The sequence below is a fragment of the Pteropus vampyrus genome, unplaced genomic scaffold (assembly GCF_000151845.1).
Source record: "Pteropus vampyrus isolate Shadow unplaced genomic scaffold, Pvam_2.0 Scaffold451, whole genome shotgun sequence".
NCBI lineage: Eukaryota > Metazoa > Chordata > Mammalia > Chiroptera > Pteropodidae > Pteropus > Pteropus vampyrus.
In genome coordinates, this window is record NW_011889232.1 from 365,549 (window position 1) to 371,682 (window position 6,134).

General features: G+C 44.9%; 1 long non-coding RNA gene across 1 annotated transcript in view; it reads left to right on the forward strand.

Annotated features, from left to right (window-relative positions):
* Nucleotides 1-6,134, forward strand: part of LOC105306617 — a 226,986-nt gene that overhangs the window by 7,952 nt on the left and 212,900 nt on the right. The window lies entirely within an intron of this gene.

A 6,134-nucleotide genomic window follows, 5' to 3' on the forward strand; every position in this document is an offset into this window, starting at 1 on the left:
GAGGTCGGAGGTGAGGCCTGAGACCTGCATTTCTAACAATGCAAGTCGTACCTTTCCACCTTTCTCTCTGAGCTGCCCAGACGATCTCATTGACCATGCTCTCTCTCTAATCCATTCTGTACAGAGGACTCTTATGGAGGACCAAATCTATCATTTTTCTCGTATCATCAAAAAACTTTGCCATCCCTTTTATTACCTACTGGATGGCAGCTCACTCTCTTACATCAGCATTCAGCTAGCACTGACTTGTTCCATGGCTCTCGTTTACATTTCGAATCCAGGCGCGGGGTCCCCTTGGCGACCCTCAGCACTTGCTGCTTCCTGTGCGCTCTGCCGGCTTCCCGGCTTCCGCACGTTCTCATGCAGCTCGGAATGCTCGTTCCTCGGCATCCTCGTGGGTCTCGGTTTCAGCGGTTTGCTAAGGACTGCTTTCAGCCACACTCCCCTCTACACATTCGTCTTGTACTAGTTCGTCAGATTCTAATTTTTATGACTGATAACATTCGTGTGTGTGTGTGTGTGTGTGTGTAACTATTTCAAATACTAGAGTATGAAGTTCTTGCCTTGTTTCCTTTGTCCTCGATTACCCTAAAGTTCCTAGTACGGCATCTTACCCACAGATGCTCACTATACAGTTGGACATATCAAATATGTAACTACCGTGTTTGCTGTCTTATGATAAAAGTAAAATGGGTTACACAAAATTCAAACATTACTGAAATGTGCCAAAAGCAGAAGTCCAGCATGACTAAGCGCGCCCACAGATCACTGCGGTTAACAATTAGAGGAATAAATCTTCTGATATATTTCTATATTTAGCTTACACAAATCTGAGATGAGTATAGACTTTTGCATCCTAACATTAAATGTAAATCTATCTCCCTGTTTTTTAAATGTACGGTGTGTTCCAAATGACTGACGGATTTCCCTGCATAAAAGTCAATCCCCTTAAAATAGTCCAGCAATATAAAAATGTTCGCTTTGAGTTTCTGATCAGTTAAGCATGTCTTTATTCAGCACTTTCTCTGCCCTGAGGACTGCGCCAGATCCTTCGGAATTGTAAGAGTGAGAGACACAAATACTGCCCCAGAAGGCATAGGTTCCAATGTTGGCCAGCAAACCGATGGAGAAACAGCGATCACTCATCTTTGATGCCAAATTGCGATCATTATGTTCGCAATGTACTCTCATTGACATGCACTCTCAGACAGCTGAATTTTATGTTGAAATTTAAGCTTCCACATTCCTTAGATCTGTAAAGAAAAGATGACTCATTTTGAATTCTAAACATGGACATATCTATCTAACATACACACAGATATATATATATTAGTTTTCGTTTAATGAGTGAATATAAGCTTGGAATAAAAATACATAGATTTAACAAAGTATTTTTGTATATTTAACAAAACTACAGTTTAGGGATAAGTGCAAAACAAGTCTCATGAGCTATGTCTTAGAATGCCAATAAGTGAAGGCACAATATATAAGGCATTCGTTGAAAAGATAATTCCTACAGAGGTCCAAATCAATATTCCTCTAAGAATCTTGGACAGATAACTGTTACTGATGAATGTTTGCTACCGCTGCCATATTTGTCATTTTCTAAGAAATCGGTTTTGTGGTGGAATTCTGAAAGATCATTTCCCTGGGTGGTGGGAGGCAGGAGTGTGTTTCTGGAATCCAGAGATGTCAGCAAGGCTGGCTATGTCTCACGAAGAAAAAGCTTAACGGTAGAATGCCAGACAATAAGGGGCTAACACTTTGAAGCTGAATGCGACTTCTGCAGTCCAAATTAGTGAGATTATAGAAAAATTGTTTCTACATGTCGTATCTTCTATTCGAGGAAACTGCAGTCCGAGGCGTTGCGAGACGCGCCCACGGCCAGACGCCTAAGCGCGGGGTCTGTGGACGCGGCCCCCGCCCGCGCTTCTCCCGCCTTCGCGGCGGGTCCCCTCCCAGGGCACGGCTCGCGGCTGCGCCCTCCTCTCTCCCTCTTGGTGATTTCAGCTGCACTTAGGGCTTCCGCTGAGTGTTGGCACTGGACAGATGTTTCCACAAAGAACATCAATCACGCACCTGTAATGTACCATTTGGACATGGGGACTCATCAGCTTTCTCCAAAATACACCGCTCCTCCTATTATTCCCGTTTTAATTGACGACGTCACAGATTGAACCCATGTGAACCATCACCCTTCCCTGGGGGCTCCAGATCCTAATGGGTTTTGGGGAACCGTCTCATCGATCCCCCCCTTTCTCTTCCCACCATCGCTTCCTCGATGCGGGCTTTCCCCGTCTCCCCGTAACCCGTAAGCCGTCTTCCTGCTCTCTGTTATTTTGCTTTTATCCTTTGCATCATGAGATGGAGTCATTTCAGTTTCACTCTTCTTAAATGTCCCTCCCACCTTCCTTTTCTCCCACTGCTGTGGCCACATGACCTGCTTGAGGAAGCTGGGATGTGCCTTCGACCTCCTGCGGCGGGGATTCTGTCGACACCGGCCACGCTTCCTGAAATCGGCTGGCTCCCCTTCGGCTGTTAGCATCCTGAACGCACTAGGAGGCCTGGCTAAAGAAAATATTGTTTCCGTTCTATGCTCCTTTACTGTGTCATTCTTATGTCTGTTATAATGTTGGTCATACTTGTTTGCAGTACGATCAATTATGTAAATAACAGTCTTTTCCTTTAGATTTTGAGCTTCTTACGAGGAGCCGCCCGCTAATTACTTCTCTGTACCTAGGACTTTACGCTTAGTAAATCTGAATGAGAAGCTCTCTAAACTGCGTGATGCTTTGGATCTGTGTAAGGCAGAGATTTTCATGTTATGTTTTGTTCACTGAACACAGTGCTTGGCACATAGTACACTCTCATTACGTATTGTTGTTGAGTTCCTTCTTCCTGTTCCTTTTTTGGCGGGGGGTGGGGGGAATCTGAGCTTTAGCGGTCAGGGTATCTCGATAATCACAGTTTGTATATTAGTAACCAGTAAGTGTTCTTGATGAGTTTGACAGTCAACATAGCAGAATCATCTATCCCAGGTCAGACTCAGAGTCTGACTTGCCTTTAGGGTTATCTGTGTAGATGTAATGGTTACACTGGTGACCTTAACATTTCATGAGTTGTGGTCCTTTCAGGGAACACTCTGCAAACTACGACTCTCGGCAACAACTAGTTCTCATGGCCAGTAATTCTGAAATAGTCATTATTGGTTGACCATTGTCATTACTGGATGATAGGTACCAGCAGTTCTCCGGAAGGCTTCTCGTAACTCCCAGAAAGGCTTCCATCACAGGGATTTGTGCCGATGTTTTCAAAGCCGCCGCCCAGGATCACATGTGCCAGAGTCATCGAGGGTGGCTGTTAAACGTGTCATCCTGGGGAGTAAAACCAGAATCACTGCTTCAGAATTGGGTTACGGTCTGTCAATCTGAATTTCACTAATTGGGAGGGAAAAAGTAGCTTCTGGTCAGGATGGCGGAGTAGGTCAGAGCTGTGCTCGTTCCTCCCAAAGCCACCTCAAACCACAGCTGAACTACAGGAAAACCATCATTGGGAATGACCTGAAATTTAGCTGAACAGAAGTCCTACGACTAAGGACATACAGAGGAAGCCACGTCAGGAATGTTAGGGTGGGCAGAGGTGTGGAACGGGCTGGTCCTGCACCCGCGTGTGGTGGTTAAAAATCCAGAGGGATATCTTAATTGTGGAGGTCCCCCCAGAGAAGTGAGGGGTCCCAGCCCAGGATCCCAGTGCCAGGTAGACAAGTACCCACCACTTCTGGCTGTGAAAACCAGCAGGGATGGTGGCTGAGTGGGACTGAGGGCGGCCTGAGTGCTGGGCATTCCTCTTAAAGGGCTCACATGTGGACTCGCCGCTGACAGACACACTCGCCCTGAGCTCCAGCGCTGGAACACTGCTCAGAAGGCACCAGGGACACAGGAAGGACCTGAGTCGTCTGTCTTCAGGGTGAGGGCTGGAGGGGCAGCTTTTTCCCAGACAGAAGTGCTGGTAGAAGTCATTATTCCTTTCTTGAGCCTTCCCCTCTGCCCTGTGTGCAGATGCAGACAGGTGACATATCTGAGTCTCAGGCAACATAGCTAACACTGGTCGCCCCACCCTAGTGATTCCCTGAGGCCCCAATCCTCCCAATGTGCAGGCCCACCCAAGGCACTTCTGGTGGCTTTTCCATAAAAATGCCCTATTTTGGCTCATGTTGTAGACTTTCCTAAAATCTCTCAAAGGTTCGCAAAACCAGTAAAGCAGCATTAGGCTTCGGCATGTCCCGTACCTCTTGCTGAGCAGCCCCGAGCCTGGCAGTAGAAGCAGCTAGCCTCAGTTTGCATCTTAAACCCTGCCAGGCACCCTCAAGCCCAGCATCAGTGGTGACCATCTGTAAGTCACTTTGTAGCTCATATCAAGTGGACCAGGCAGGATACAGGCAGTGGTTGACCTTGGCCTGCATCAGAACTCCTCCCAAGAGGTCCCAGAAACAATACACCTAGTTGCCAGCTTTGGACAACACCAGAGTACCACCCAGCCATCTCCACAAATGACCCACCCAAGAAGTAGACTGGGCAGGGACCAGAGCCCAGCTAGACTGCATCCTGCTCCGCAGGGTCGCACAACGGCTCTTCCACTATAGTCACGGCCAGTCTTCACCAATGAGCCTGAGGGTCTGTTCCTCCCACTGACGTGCCAACAGTAATCAAGGCTCCATTACAACAGGAGGGCACGCACAACCACACAAGGGACACACCTGGAGCACCCTGTTCAGGTGACCAGAGAGACTGCACTGCTAGGCCCCCCGAGATATCTAAGGCCACTCTACCAAGACTTGGAGATGTAGCAGCCCTACTTAATACATAGAAACAAATACAATGGGACAGCTAAAATGAGAAGATAAAGAAATATATCTGAACCGAAAGATGAGAACAAACCTCTAGAAAAAGAACTAAGTGAAATGAAGAAAAACAATCTATCCATTGCAGAGTTCAAAACTCTGGTTATAAGGATGCTCAATGATCTCAGTGAGAACTTCAACAGAGAGACAGAAAACATAAAAATGGAGATAGAAAAAATGAAAATGACTAGTCAAATGAAGAATACAATAGCTGAAATGAACACATTAGAAGGAATCAACAATAGATTAGTTGAAGCAGAGGGTCAGATCGGCAATTTGGAAGAAAAGTAGCCCCAAACACCCAATCAGAACACCAAAAAGAAATGAGAATCCAAAAAATGAGAGTGATTTAAGAGGCCTCTGGGCAACATCAAGCCTACCTACAGTCACATCATAGCAGTGCAGGAAGGAGAACAGAGAAAGCAAGGAATTGAAAACCTATTTGAAGAAATAATGATAGTAAATTTCTCTAACCCTACAGGAAATAGACACACAAGCCCAGGAAGCACAGAGAGTTCCAAACAAGATTGACCCAAAGAGTCCCACTCCAAGACACACCAGAATCAAAATGCCAAAAGTTAAAAAATCTTAAAAGCAGCAAGATAGAAAGCAATAAGTTAAGTACGAGGGAGCTTCCATCAGACTGTCAGGTGATTTCTCATCAGAAACTTTGCAGACCAGAAGGGATTGGCGCTAAATATTAAAAGTAGTGAAAAGCAAGGACCTACAACCAAGATGACTCTACCCAGCAAAGCTACCATTTAGAATCAAAGGACAGATAAAGAGCTTCTCAGATAAGAAAAAGCTAAAGGATTTCATTACTACCAAACCAGTATTAAAAGAAATGTTAGGGAGACTTCTTTGTGAATAATAAGAAAAAGATAAAAAATATGAATTAAAAAATGCCAATAGCTACATGTCTGTCAACAATTACTGTAAGTGTAAGTATATTAAATGCCCAATCAAAAGACATAGAGTGGCTAAATGGATAAGAAAACTAGACTCTTACATACAAGAAGCTCACTTCAGATCAAATGACACATACAGACTGAGAGTAAAAGGATTTGAAAAAGATATTTCCTAAAGATGAAAAAAAAAAAAGTTGGGGTAGTAATACTTATGCCAAAATGGACTTTAAAGCAAAGGCCACAACAAGAGACAAAGAAGGACCCAGTAATTACACTTCTGGGTATTTATCTCATGGAACCCCAAATGGTAATTCGAAAAGACATGT